The sequence below is a fragment of the Myotis nattereri genome, assembly GCF_964212035.1.
Source record: "Myotis nattereri genome assembly, chromosome: 16".
Lineage (NCBI taxonomy): Eukaryota > Metazoa > Chordata > Mammalia > Chiroptera > Vespertilionidae > Myotis > Myotis nattereri.
Window position 1 is genome coordinate 50,133,043 of NC_138091.1, and position 14,189 is coordinate 50,147,231.

General features: G+C 40.6%; 1 protein-coding gene across 2 annotated transcripts in view; it reads left to right on the plus strand.

The window, feature by feature from the left end:
* Positions 1–6,666: 6,666 nt before the first annotated feature.
* KCNJ16 (potassium inwardly rectifying channel subfamily J member 16) overlaps positions 6,667–14,189 on the plus strand; it is a 43,442-nt gene continuing 35,919 nt past the window's right edge. The window contains exons 1-2 of one of the 2 annotated variants that reach the window (XM_081110057.1): positions 6,775–6,830; positions 11,215–11,463. The gene's annotated coding sequence lies outside the window, so the exon portion shown is untranslated. Of the gene's footprint in view, positions 6,831–11,214; positions 11,464–14,189 lie in introns of both variants that reach the window. The other variant, XM_081110055.1, reaches the window with a different exon arrangement.

Below are 14,189 nucleotides of genomic sequence, written 5' to 3' on the forward strand. Positions count from 1 at the left end.
GCAGCCTATAGAGATGACAATGGGAGTAAGAAATTCATAGAATCTTCCATTTTGAAGACTAATCATTTCTGGGAACAGTTACATGAGAGCAATAGCAAATAACTTTTAAGACTATAAGATGATATAAATGTGACTATCATTTTTTGGTGTCAAATAGACTGTTTCCACATGAATCCAACCCAACTTATGCTAAAACTTCAAATGGCTACTTTGATTTAAACAAAAATTGAAGTCTTTGGTTCTTTTGCCTTGATATAAACACATAATCTTCTGTTGATTGATTGATTCATTCATTCATTAAACATATTCTTATTGAGCACAATTATGGGTCAGGTACTGTGTTAGACATCGAGTAAGCAAAAAAAGAACAAAAAGTATACATAATCCCTGTTCTTATATATGTAGCTTCATTTCATTATAATGTGGATAGATGGAGGGAACAATAAAATTATATACCAAGAAGAGATAATAGAACCACACAACTCTTTTATTTTGCATGCTTAAAAATTAAGGTTCAAAGTAATAAAGTGTCTTGATAAGGGTCATCCCTCTGATTGTCAGTCCAACAGTAAAATCCAATATTCTGACTTTTTTCTCTAGTAATATTGCCCCTACAAATTCCTGCTTATACTTAGTTGATGCCTTTGAAGAATATTCTTCTCGTTAAGCAATGAAGAATCTTTGGAAAAATTACAGTATTTCGCATTATCTTATGAAAATGCTGAACTGGATTGCTGCTTAAGGAAACAAATTCAAGTTGATTTTTTTTTTTTTTTACTTTTTCATCTGCTTCTTATCCTATACATTCTGGTGGGCTTGGAACATTGTCAAGTACAGACAGCCCTTTAGTATTTAAACAGAAAAGGAAGGAAGGAATGAAGGGAGGAAGGTAAGGATGGGGGAGGGAGGGAAGGAGGGAGGGAGGGAGGAAGGAAGGAAGGAAGGAAGGAAGGAAGGAAGGAAGGACGGACGGACGGAATGTGGCAGGCAAAAGACCCTTGAGCAGAGACTTATTTTAAGACTCGGAGTTGTAGGTATTAGGATGCAGGGCTTTTTGATTTGTGGTTTGAGCGACTAGCTGTGTGAACTTGATCTTTACCAAGGAAAAGTCCCATTTGCATCAGCCAAGGCATCATGTTGCAGTTTTATTTCCTTAGGAGATTCAAAAGTTCTCAAGTTCCGCCTCCTCCAGATACAAACATCAGCTCAGTCAGGTTTCTCCGTGGCGGCACAGGAGACCTGAAGGAGCACGTGACTCCGCTAGACAAAACAGAGACAGACAGACTCCCTGGAAATGTCTAGCTTTTGAAAAGTACCTGATGTGGAAAAAAATTAGAAGAGACATAGGAATGGAAAATTCCTTTGCTGGCTTCCTTCTCTCCTTCCTGCTAAGGTGGGATTAGTTACCAGCTGTCAAAAGAAATCGCACTTTTAATTCTTATTTGGGGGAAAGGAGAGCATTGGGGGGAAATGTCTGGGAAGGGCAGGGGCAGCAGGGGCCTCCTTTTCACCATTCACTCCTGCAGTTTGGAAGAGTCAGGAGAAGGAAGGATTATGTCTCCATATGAAAACTGAAGAAGAATTGAGGAAAGTGTGCAGCTAAATTTGTCTCCCTCCAACATTTCCTAACGAAGTCATCAATATGGCAATGAAATATATAAGTTAGGGGCTTGGGGCTTGAGCTATTCAGGTAAAGACATAATTGATAAAAATAGTCTTTCAAAGGAGGGCTTCTTTAAATTTTTTTTAAAGTATTTCAATTACAGCTTACATTCAATATTATTTTGTATTAGCTTACATTCAGTATTATTTCGTGTTAGTTTCGGGTGGACAGCACAGGTTACACACTCATATACTTCACAAAGTGTTGCTGCTGATATTTGCAGTACCCACTTGGCACCATTCATAGCTATTACACTATAACTGACTATACTATATTCTCTATGCTATACTTTACATCCCGTGACTATTTTGAAACTACCAGTCTGTGCTTCTCAACCTCTTCACCTTTTCCACCCAGCCCCCTTCCTACTTCCCCTCTGGAAACCATCAGTCTATTCTCTGTATCTGTAAGTCTGTCTTTGTTTTGTTGTTCATTTATATTGTTCTTTAGCTTTCCTGTGTACTAGTAAGTGAAATCATATGGTATTTGTCTTTCTCTTACTTATGTTACTCAACCATAAGAAAGAAGGAAATCTTACCATTTAGGACAGTGGATGGACCTGGAAGGTATTGTGCTAAGTGAAATAAGCCATTCTGAGGGCATCTTTCAGAACCCAGCCACCTTTGATGCTCCTCCCATCCCCATGAACAGATACTTCCTTGAGGAGGGTGATGACTTTGAAGCATGTCTTACAGAGGAATAGGATTTACTGAATGTTTGGGCACACCTTTAAATGTTTTGGCACATCTTTGGCATGCTTTACAGTTCATAAAGCTCTCTCAAGGGATGATTTCAGTTCACACCCACAACATGGTGTGATTCCCATACGTAAATGAGGATGGGATTAGGGAGGATGCAGAAGCCAAACTCATGCTTCGGAAGATCTGTGAACTTGCATCTCCTGGAGGTTGGGAATTCCAGAGCTAGTAGGTGCATTCTTTGGCATTCAGGTGAGCGCTCCTTGACAAAGATTAAAAAATGCAATTCAGTGATAAATAGAATTGCATCTCAATCTTATCTTAACACAAATAGAGGAAAAGATTGGAAATAACTGTGCCAAAGGAAATCGAGGCACAATTCATTTTTATTGCCTTTCTTGTACTTATTCATATTTTCTACCATGTATGTTCTGAAAGGCTTGGAACACAGTAAAACACAGTTGCTCAAGTGGAAATGAGATATGATGAAGGAAAATTTTGAGTGCTGGGGTGAAACAGAGAGAAAAAGGCCCAGGCAAAATGTAGTCATTCTAATGTTGGGTGGAATCTCTGGGAAGCAAGTGGGGCTTGCTTGGGCTTCAGGAAAAGTGGGAGATGGATGAGGAATGTAGGAAGCTTATTAAGGTAGCAACTGGAGAGAAAGGTCAAGAAGTGTGAAAAATAGAAGTGTTTGGGTCTCCAAATAGAGTATAATTGCTGCATGAAGAAAAACATTCATTTCTTAGCTTCTGCTGTAGTACAGCTTTCTGCTAGATGCTTTACTGGATTTAAAGATGGATACACTTCAGTCAGTTCTTTCCCACTAGTATTTAAATTCTGGTGAAGGAAATGACACATGCAACAAAGAACCATGCTATATGGATTGAAAGGGAGAGTGCCTTTGAAAGTTTTGTTAGTTCTGATCAAATAATTGAATTGAAGTCCCCTCCGGTGGGAACTAACCTTTAGACCACTTCACAGCCAACATTCCCTTTTGCTTAGACCACGTTCCACTTGCTAAGGCCATTATCAGACCTTCCCAGAGAATTCTTCACCCAGAAAAGGCCCACCTAGAGTCCTTTAAAATCTCTGACTCCCCATCTCTGGTCCTTGGGTGCTGGTGTCATTTGGGGGTTCAGCCCATCTGGGGTTCCAGATAACCTAATAAATTTATAATTCTTTACCACTTTTGGCCTCGGGCATTACTCCTTTGAAGGCCCTAACAAGTTTGCGTTTTTTAAAAAAATTATTTAAAAAGTAACTATAAATTGATGTTTGGAGAAGGCAAAGAGGAGTTAGTGAAAGGAACTTTGGAGGAAAGATGGGATTTTTTTTAAGAGTTTATTATTTTTAAAGCAGTAAAAATTGACAGTAAAATTGAGGGATGGTACCGAGATTCCCATGGATCCCCTGCTCCCATGCATGCAAAACCTCCTTCATTGCCAACATTGCTCAGCAGAATGATACATTTTTTAGCAAGGGTGACCCTGCCTCGATACACGATTGTCACCCAAAGTCCACAGTGTACCTTAGGCATCGCTCTTGGGTTTGGACAGCTCTGTAATAACGTGCATCATTATAACACCACACAGAGTATTTTCACTGCTCTAAAAATCCTCTGTGCGCTGCCTGTTCATTGCTCTCTCTATTTGCCCTTTACCAACCCCTGATTTTCTTACTGTCACCATAGTTTTACCTTTTCCATAATGTTCTATAGCAACATAGGGTGGGGCCAAAGTAGGTTTACCGTCGTGAGTACAAGAAACACAGAGTTTATTCTTGTATTATTATTGATTAATTATGGTATTATTTTCCATATGCACAACTGTGAACCTATTTTGTCCCCACCCTGTATGTATTTCTCCATGTCTTTTCGTGGCTTGATAACTCTTTTCTTTTTTTAGCACTGAATAATATTTCATCATCTGGATATACCATGGTTTATTCCTCCACTGAAGGAAGTCTTTTATCTTGGCAATTATGAATACAGCTGCTGTAAACATCTATGTGCACGTATTTGCGTGGACATAAATTTTTAACTCTTGGTAAAGACCAAGGGGCATGATTGCTGGATTACACATAGAAAGATAGGTTTTTAAATTATAGAAATTCAGTCAACTTGAAGTTCACCATGTGCCAATCATTAGTCAGTGGAGAACAGTGAGTTGTATGGGTTAGCCGGCTCAGGGATTGGCAAACAGTTTTCTGTAAAGGGTCAAATACTAGATATCTCGGGCTTAGAGGGCCACGTGGTCTCTGTGGAGACGCTGAAGGTCACTGTTTTTCTACTTACATGAGTATGGGTGTGTCTGATATTCTAGGCATTTACTTCAAAGGAATGAAGCCAAGCCGTGATGATATGACTCCGTTGGAGTTGGGAAGACATCCAGTTTCCCCATCTTGCTTGCTGCCCTGCCTTCTCTGTGGTCTTTCTCACGCGATACAGTTAAGATGCCTCATCTTCTCAGATCAGTCCAAGCACTCACCCAAACAAACCCCCCTTCCCTGAACCTGTCCTTGCAGAGCAGAGGGAGCTTTCTGTGTACCCCCGTGCCCTTTTAAAAGTCCTTTGAGATGGAGCACTGATGAAGGGAGCTCAGCTTGGCAGCAAGCCAGTAATTGAGCAGAGGAATCCATAATGCTAAACAGTCAAGTAGGGCTCATTATGGATAAGCCATAATGAAAGTTGCCTTGATTAGTAGGGAAATGTAGACATTTCTCTACTGTTCAAATTTCTTTGCAGAAAAGTTAGCCTCTGGGTTCACTACTTGCCTGGCCTTTATAGGTGATTGAAAAGATTGGTCCCTTGGAGGGTTCAAACTCTTCTAGCTGTTACTGTTTAACAGGTTGCATATTGCATGCTCCAGAACAGAATGTCAGAGCCTGAATGGGAGCTAACAGGTTTGCAACTCTTAAGTATCTGGCTTAGGCGGGTGTTTTTGACATCATTGTTATCATTTATTAGCCCCATTTTATGGATGATAAAACTGAGGTGCACACAGTTAAGCAGCTCCCACAGTCTCAAAGCTAGTGACAGCACCAGCATTGAAATCTAATTTTGCTTTATTCATGCTTTTGTTTTATTACTTTATTTTATTTTTTTAAATCCTTACCCAAGGACATGCTTAGAGAGAGGAGCGATAGATAGATAGATAGATAGATAGATAGATAGATAGATAGACAGACAGACATGATATGAGAGAGAAACGTCAATCAGTTGCCTGCCATAAGTGCCCTGACTGGGAACCAAATCAATAACCTTTCGGTGAACAGGACAGTGCGCAACCAACTGAGCCACTCGGGCCTGGCAAGTGTTCATGCTTCTAAACAAATGAAAACCCAAAGCAAACACCCCCCCAAACAACAACTATGCTCAGGACCTAGAAAGGGCCCTTTGGGTTTGGAGGGTCAGCCAAACTGGATGGGGCTCCTAGATCCCCTGGTTCCTGGTGCTCTTTGGAGTAAAGAAAAATACTAATCCCTCGCCAGCACAATACTGCCTTTGAGCTTTCCTGCATGTAGCTCGCCCAGGGTGTGAATAGCTTGGGAATGTTGTTTCACATTTTCTGGGCCTTTCTCTTGATGCTTCCACTTTAAAGCCAGCTCTTCCCTTACCCTTCCATCTCCTGACTTCTGGTCAACCAGCTTGCCTACGCCACCACCTCCACAGTTCATTTCACCCCGAGAACCCGCTGCTGGGGTGGAGTGACTGCCTGCACACGGCCTGTACATCCTGGCTCTGGCCCACAGCCTGTGTTTCACTTGTCCTCTCAGTCTAAGCTCTGGTCCTGGGGTTAGGGGAGGGCGGACCCTCCGGTCGTAATCTCTGTCTCCTGTTTATCAGGGCGTCTTTGGAACTGTGCGGCGCTTGGTAAATAATCATTAAAGGCATGTTGAATAAAGGTAGGAATGGATGCTTAGCTCTTTCTGATTGTCTTGTCTCAGTTTTCATTGGCACGCACTCTCAACCCTCACCTGCTAAGATGCAGACAAAGAGTTCTGGTTGAAAAGGGTTTCTTTGCAATGCTCCGCATCTGAAAGCCGGCAGGAGGATTTCCATAGGTTAGTTCCCAGCAACCCTGTTTGTAAATATTTGAGTCACTTACTGGCATTGTTGAACATGTTTCTGGCCCAGGAAGTCTTCCTCCTTTGTAACCCTGACTGAGTGAAAACTTCGTCAGGGTATGCATGCTCGAATGACCTTCACGCTCTACCTTGTGCAGAGGTGCAGAGGTGGTGAGGTAACCACAGCCTCAGCTGACCAGCCACTGCCCGCTTTATAAGATGCCAAGGGCTACCTATGTAGATCCCAGGGTGGAACTGTAGGAACAACCAGTGTCAATGGTTAACCCGGGTTCTTGGTGTCTGCAGCTTTTCTTCCCTTTATTATTAACTAAAGAATGTTTTTTTGCCATTGCTCAGCAGTGAGCACCCAGCTCACAGGTCCTCTATGGGGAGAGTGAATACAGGTAAGCTTTGCTCTACTTTTGTTATTATACAAGGCCTTCAGCCTATGCTTTGCTCATGCTGGACTCTGTTTAGGGGCCGGCAATGCTCTGTACCCAGCATGTAAATGTCAGTGTTGAGTTAAGGGCAGTAAAGACCATTTCATTTCCTATCCAGGTCCTTCAAGTAGGAGTCAGTGTGTCATTCCTTGAGTTCTTTTGAAGATTTAGTCATAAGTAGTTTCAAATGGCTCTTTAAGGGATTTACTAAACAGATCTTGGTACCACTATGTATGAAGCTGTCTAAAAGTGACTTCGTGTTCCATATTCAATGCCAGGTGGAGTATTCTAACATTTTTTTTCAGAAGCACATTATTACATCCTGTTTTATTAACTTCAAGCATTGAAATAGGCATCTACATACCATCTAAAAACTTCAAGACAAATGAGCTAATTCTTCTGAGTTTTATATATAATGATATGAGAGAGAATAAAAACATCGACTTCCTAGATTGATTTTAACATAAATTAGAAGACTTTTCTCCTCTTGCAATCACCTCTCTCTCTCTGAAGCTTTTTTTAATTCTTGTCCGTTAAAATCATGGAACTTTTGTCTCTGAGTATTTATTCAGAAAAGTGTAGACCTGTTGATCTTTTTTTCTCTGACTACCATGAATTCTGTAATGTATATAATAGAGTTGCTTCTCTTGTTTGTGAGTGTAGGTGGTAAATAATAACTTTACTATACTTCAGATGATTTTGATAGTGTGCCTTATATTCTTTTGTAGTCATATAAACTGAAAAGTCTCTAGGAAACAAGGACTGAAATATTTCTACTGCATATTAGTCTTGCAGCTACAAGAGTCAGACCTTTAAGAAGAAAGAATATATTAATGTATAGTTGCCGATAGATATAATTCCTGCTGAAATTTATTTTTAGAACCTGAGACTGTGAGAATTGTGGTAAATCCAAGACATTAGTCTCATACAAAACTAGACCATGATAACATTTGAAACTGGAAGAAAAGACTGTAGTGGGAGGGGCGCTCAATATGCTATTATAATGCATTTTCCTAAATTAGTGTATTTGGATTTGCAAGAGAAAAAATGTTCAAGGACATTGGAAAAAATATGTTTCTTTCATTATACATGTTAATGGTGAGTCCAAGTTAAGGGTATAAATTAGTTGAAAATTAGGACCTGGCCAAAATTGTAATTTTGTGGAAAGCATTGATATATAAAAGGTATTCAGAGTAAATATTTGGTAGTACCAAAACAACCCATATATTTAGTGGAACCTTCTCTTCTTGAATTTATAAAACCCTTCCTTTGAACAGACTGTTTCACCTTTGTCCCATATAAATTTATTCTCAAGTGTTCTATATTACTTCCTTGTTCTATGAAAAGTGGCCTCAAACCTAACTTTAGGAATAGTGGGTGGAAAATTGCATGATTCCAGGCATCAGATGGATGATAACTATTTCTATGGTGAGGTAGAAAAATAAGCATCTTTGTGCTTACTATGTTCTGGATGCTTAAATACTATATTCATTGGATTTTCATCTCAAATGTGAGAAGAGCTGTCATATTCATTTTATAGAGGAAGCTTAGATTTTCCATTTTCTGGCTGTGTAATCTTGGGAAAGTCATAGAACTTCTTTGCATTTAAGATCCACACTCAGTGTTGTCTGAATTCCAAGTGCAATTTGATCAAAAGGGAAGTGATTACATTGAAGCAAAGAACAGGTGATTGTAAGACTCCCACAGTCCAGCCTTCTAAGGGCATTGCCTCTTCTATGAACCTCACCCACTCTACCACATATTCAGGCTCTTATGTATTCTGTTGTGTACTTTTATGGAGTTTATTTTTTATGTGTATGAGTCCTACTCCAAATAATCATATTCACAGTAGCAGCAATTTGCCAGAAGCTAAGAGAAGCAACGCGATGACCACAGGGTGCCTTTTAGAAGCATTCATTTAACTCAGCAATTTGGATGGAGAATGAGAGGAATAAAATAATTTAACTGATAAGCAATCAAGTAATTATTATTTATAATGGAGGTATTCTGATCTATCAGAATTCAAAATTAGCATACATTGTAAAGGAAAATCCTAAGACTGGAGTATTTTGAACTTGGGACCGAGTCCTTCGTGTTATATTCTTTATCCCTTTGGGTAGGGATAAAGATAAAAGGCTCATTTCTGTTTTCTCAAGTTTGTTTTTTAATGGAAAAATTTGCAAAGGATGATGTTGGTGAGACTAAATTCTTGGATTAGGTTACTACTTGATTAGTTAGTTGGCTGTGCCCCAGAAAAATATCCACTCACCCACAAATGCAGCCAATCTTTTCACAACTCAGTACTGTTCTCATCACACGTGAGGCTGTTCCAAGCCGTGGGTAATTCAGAACATTCTGTCTCTACTTTGGGAAAATAATGCCAAAGTAACTTCAAAAACAAGACACCTGCCATAATGACTCGGCCACAGAAATTGTTCAGTAGATTTCTGGTCAAGATTCTCCTGTACAGAAGCCAGAAGAACACTGACTCGGCCGATCAAGAGCTTACTAGGTCTCACCAATGAGCACTTACCTAACAGCATGCTCCACCGTCCTTTAGTGTTTTCATGACTAACGTGCTAGTGAGCTCTATTTATAGATGGCACCGTAAAACCCTTCCCTGGACATGCAATTATCATTTGAGAAGGTGCCAGAATATCAGAGACTGTGAACTATACATCCAGAAGCCTCTTCCTTTTGCATGTTTACTTGCCTCTTGTTAGGGTCAGAATTGAGCCCATTTGTGGGTGTTCAGAGAACGCTCAAGGAGAACGGTATGTGGCTAACATGAGCAAATTATCAAAGGCTTAGGAGCTACCCATATTTAAATTTGGGCTTTGTGGGAATAGGAGGTAGTTTCATTCCCTTATGACTAAAGTCTTATTGAACTGTATTAGATAACAATATTGAGCAGAAGATAAGATTACACTATTAGCCCAAGGAATTGAAAAGCTAAAGAAACATTAAGAGAAATGAAACTGGTCAAAGCAAAATCACAAACAAACAGAACTAGACAAAACCAAACAGAAGCAACATATGCTGTGCTTTGTCCTCACAAGAATTCAGTGCAATAGCCATCAGGACAGTATTCCTCTGCATTACATTGCCCTAGGAAGAATATTTTTGTGTTCATTTTCCTAAATAAAATTTATTGCGTGCTTCTGCACAATTGTGCCTTGACGGCGTGAAGAGTGGATGGCGTTTCTCCAGTTGTGCATGGAGTTTGTGGTCTGTTGGAGCAGGCTGTACAATAGGAATATAGAATGAGCAGAGCCAGGAGGTAAGAAGGAGAAGTCCCAAATTCTGTCCTGTAGACATTCGCTGTTTAGAGTCACCATGCGTCCTTCTGTGTGGAAAATAAGGAACTGTATTAATTAGACACAAAGTAATGCCATGAGAATCACTGTGCATTATTACCATATTGTGGACCTGGTTATTTTAGGCATGGAAATAATAGGCCTCAGTAACCCCACTGACGTCCAGTCTACAGAATGTTGTCATCTGCTACATTTGGGTTCCGTGGACTGAACAAATGGCAGGTCCTTTCTTCTAAGTGGGTGTATGATACTCATTCCTTGGACACTAGATATGCAAGATCAGTCCACCAGTTCCTTGGTTGGGGAAGTCAATGCCTGGCAAAGGAGGATGTGGGCAGGAAAACCAGCCATGCCTGGGGAGTTGGGGGAAGTCTTACAGTGGGAGCCACACTTGTGCTTTAGCTTGAAGGAAGAAGGGATGCCCGTCTGATTCAGAAAGACCCTAGTATGTTTGGAATGTGGCTCAGCTCTGCCCTGTGCCAGTAATGTGAGCCCGCAGGTTAGTGGCAACCTGGGTGAGCGGCCACACTGCTCTTGCCCTTCACTGACCTTCTGATGCAAAAAGAATGTGACTGTTGATTGACTTTTACCTTATGTCATGCAAAATTCCTCCCTGGCTCCGGCTAACCTGGAAGGATGGAGGGAAATAGAATTCTGGGACATGTAGTCCTGGTTTAGCTAAAATAATACAATCCAAATCTACCACCTCCCACCCCTGCCATTCAAAATGAAACAAATGATTGAGATGTAGTTCCTGCCTCCAAATAGCTAATTGTGTGGTGGGAGAGTCTAAATTCATCTTGATATGTGTTATAATAGAACTGCATTGCTACTTTTACAAGCATGAAGTGAGATTAATATACACGAACAAGCTTCAGATGTGTTCAAGTTGTAATGGTTTCCAGAGTCTCATCTTGGTGTTTGACATTAGATTACCTCTGTTTTTAAATGTAACCACTAGGAGATAGATTCATTCTAGATATTTTAATAAGTTTAGATTCCCTAAGATCCCTTGATCTTTGTCTCATCAGTTGGGAGAGCGGTGGTGCTGAATGGATAGCAACCAAATCCCCACACTAACCCAGATCTGTCCGTTCATGGGATTGTGCCTGCGAATTTGTCACCAGCTCTTCTTCCAGAGACCACGTTTGTCCTGCTGAAGTGTAACTTGCTCTGGGGAAAATAAGAGATACATTAAGAAATGGTATCAAAATTCCTCATCCACTCTGAAAAGCATCAAAGAGAAGAAATAGCCTCAAAATGTCATGAAAACCACTCAGGTATCCGCATCACCTTACACAGATTTTCCTTACTGTTTCTTTATAAGCTTATGTTTGACTAACACCTTTACCTTAACCTTCTGCCTCAGTTTCTCTTCCTTTGATGCTGTATAACAGGGTAGATTTGGTATATTTTAAAGACTTCACATTTTCTCCACATGATGAAGATAATGTCAGAATGATAAGCGTCCTTCTCGTTTCTTTGAAGGGTTTGTTCCCACATCTCGGATATTCTGTTACCATAGTCATGAGAAGAGGGTATTTTTGTTGATTTTTTCCATGGATATGAGAATATGTGGAGACACTTATGAAAACGGCCATCTACCAATGACAATGTCATTTCACAGCGGAATCATTTTCAATTTACCTATTTGTATTTATTTAACAACCACAGGGTGCTAACTGCATAGTGTACATAATTCTTAGTGCTTTACAAATATCAGTTCTTTATCTCCATGATGCATTTCATTTTTACAGAGGAGGAAGCTGGCCCAGAGAGGCCATGTAATATTCCCAAGGTCACACAGCTAAAAAAAAAAAAAAATAGCTGATTTTGGACCAGGCAGTCTTTCTGTACAATATGCATCTTTAACCACTAATCTATGCCCTAAAGAACCGTAATTCCCTATAAATTCATATCTGTTTAATTAACAGGGATCCTAAATTCTGTTACCACATAACTTGGATTATACACCCATCATCAAGAAACCTTGGTACATAACTCCAAGTGAAAGGAGAGAAACGCTCAGGCATTGAAAAGATGAGATAGAATCAAAGCATCTGGACCCTGCTCTCTGAAATCGGATTATTGATGTGTTTGTAGTAGTCTATTTTGCATGCCAAGCATTACATTGTACTTTCTCTATCAAGGCATTTAAAGAATAAATCCAAACAAATCTAAAACAGAAAGAAAGATTTATGCACTGGATTTAAGGGGCAGAACTCAGAGGTTTGCCATTTTTATCAAAAGTTCGTAAGCACAAGAGGAACTTGAGAAAGATAAATCAATACAAATTTCACTTCACTAAGCAAGTGCAATATTCCGTCCAAGGAAAGTCACATTTCACTGATGGGGAACATGTGACCACTCTTTTTTTAAAATATATTTTTATTGATTTTTTACAGAGGAAGGAAGAGGGATAGAGAGTTAGAAACATCAATGAGAGAGAAACATCGATCAGCTGCCTCTTGCACACTCCCTACTGGAGATGTGCCCACAACCAAGGTACATGCCCTTGACCAGAATCGAACCTGGGACCTTTCAGTACACAGGCCAATGCTCTATCCACTGAGCCAAACTGGTTAGGGCACGACCACTCTTTACAGTCCCAATCACATATTGAAGTCAATGGGCTTGAACGCCAAGTATTGACCTAATAGTAAGTAAGCCATTGGTAGATACAAGTGGAGCCCAGGGGTCCTGGTAGATTTCTTAGGTTAGTAAAAAGCCTCTTCTTAATTAATCCAATATAAATGACCCCTTTTCTCTGTGCCATTGAATATTAACTTTGTTAATGAGAAATTACTGCTCAATTAATGCCAGGATTTGAAATTGTTATGGGGAAAGAAGTCTTAGTTTTTACTATTTCTTTTACTAATCAAGTTTTTAACTATTTTAACTATTCAAAAATAACTAAATCAAAATAACTCTTGACTAATCATATTTCAGTATTCATCCAAAGAATGTCTCTTGAAGAAAGAACTAGGATGTTTACTTTTTAACTTGAAAAAGAAAAAAAAGCTATTGGAAAATATTTATCAGCCCCACCCCCACCCCCCCCTTGACGCTGTGAGTGCATCTCTGAGATGACAGGTCTCTGATGTCCTCATAAACTTCTTTCTTGTGTCCGGCATTTCCTTTTACGCAGTTGCAGCTCTTAAACTAAAGACCAGATCGTTCTCGGACATATTTTTTGTTTTTGTTGTTTTCTTCATCTTGACTCTTCTTCTGACCTGATTCCTAATAAAAAGAACACACAGCATTCATGGCAGCACCTCAAGGCCTAGAGAAGTCTTTCACAGCGGTTGTCACCTTTCGTCTGCAAACGACTCAGTGAGATGAGTGCGAGGAGCAGCAGGAGAATTCTTATTGTAGCGTTGAAAATACAGCCGATCCGGTCAGTTAAGTGCCATGCTGTTACCTGGCAGAGAGGGGCCCCAACCCCAGGGTTCCGACTCCAGATTCGTCCCCCTTTCCCAAGCCATGCAGCTATGGAGTGCCTCCTCTCCTCCTCCATCTCCGCAGTGGAGCAATCTTAAGGGGGTGACAGGTGGCTCCTCAGTGTGGCCTCGTGTGCGTTTTCTCATCAGTCAGAGCTGGGCTTTACTCCAGGCTTGGCCACTATGACTTGTGTGACTTAGGCTAGTGGTCCTCAAAGTGTGGCCCAGGACTAGAGGCATCAGAAACCCCGGGAGCTTGTAAACAGTGCCAGTGCTCTGGCTCCCCCTCAGACCTACTGCGTGAGCAGCTCTGGGCATGGAGCCCAGCATGTCTGTGTCTCACCAGCCCTCCAGGGGATTCTGATGAACGTGAGGGCTTGAAAACCAGCGGCCTAGGCCAAGGACTTCCCACTGTAGAAGTCCTGTTTTCCCTTTCATGTGGGTCAGTGACAGCTATGATAGAGAGCCTCTTCCGAGAATTGGGTTTGGGGCAATGAGTGTCAAACCGCTAACACACAGTAAGGCACCTTAGAAATGGAAATGCTGGCGCTCCCGGGGGATTGAAC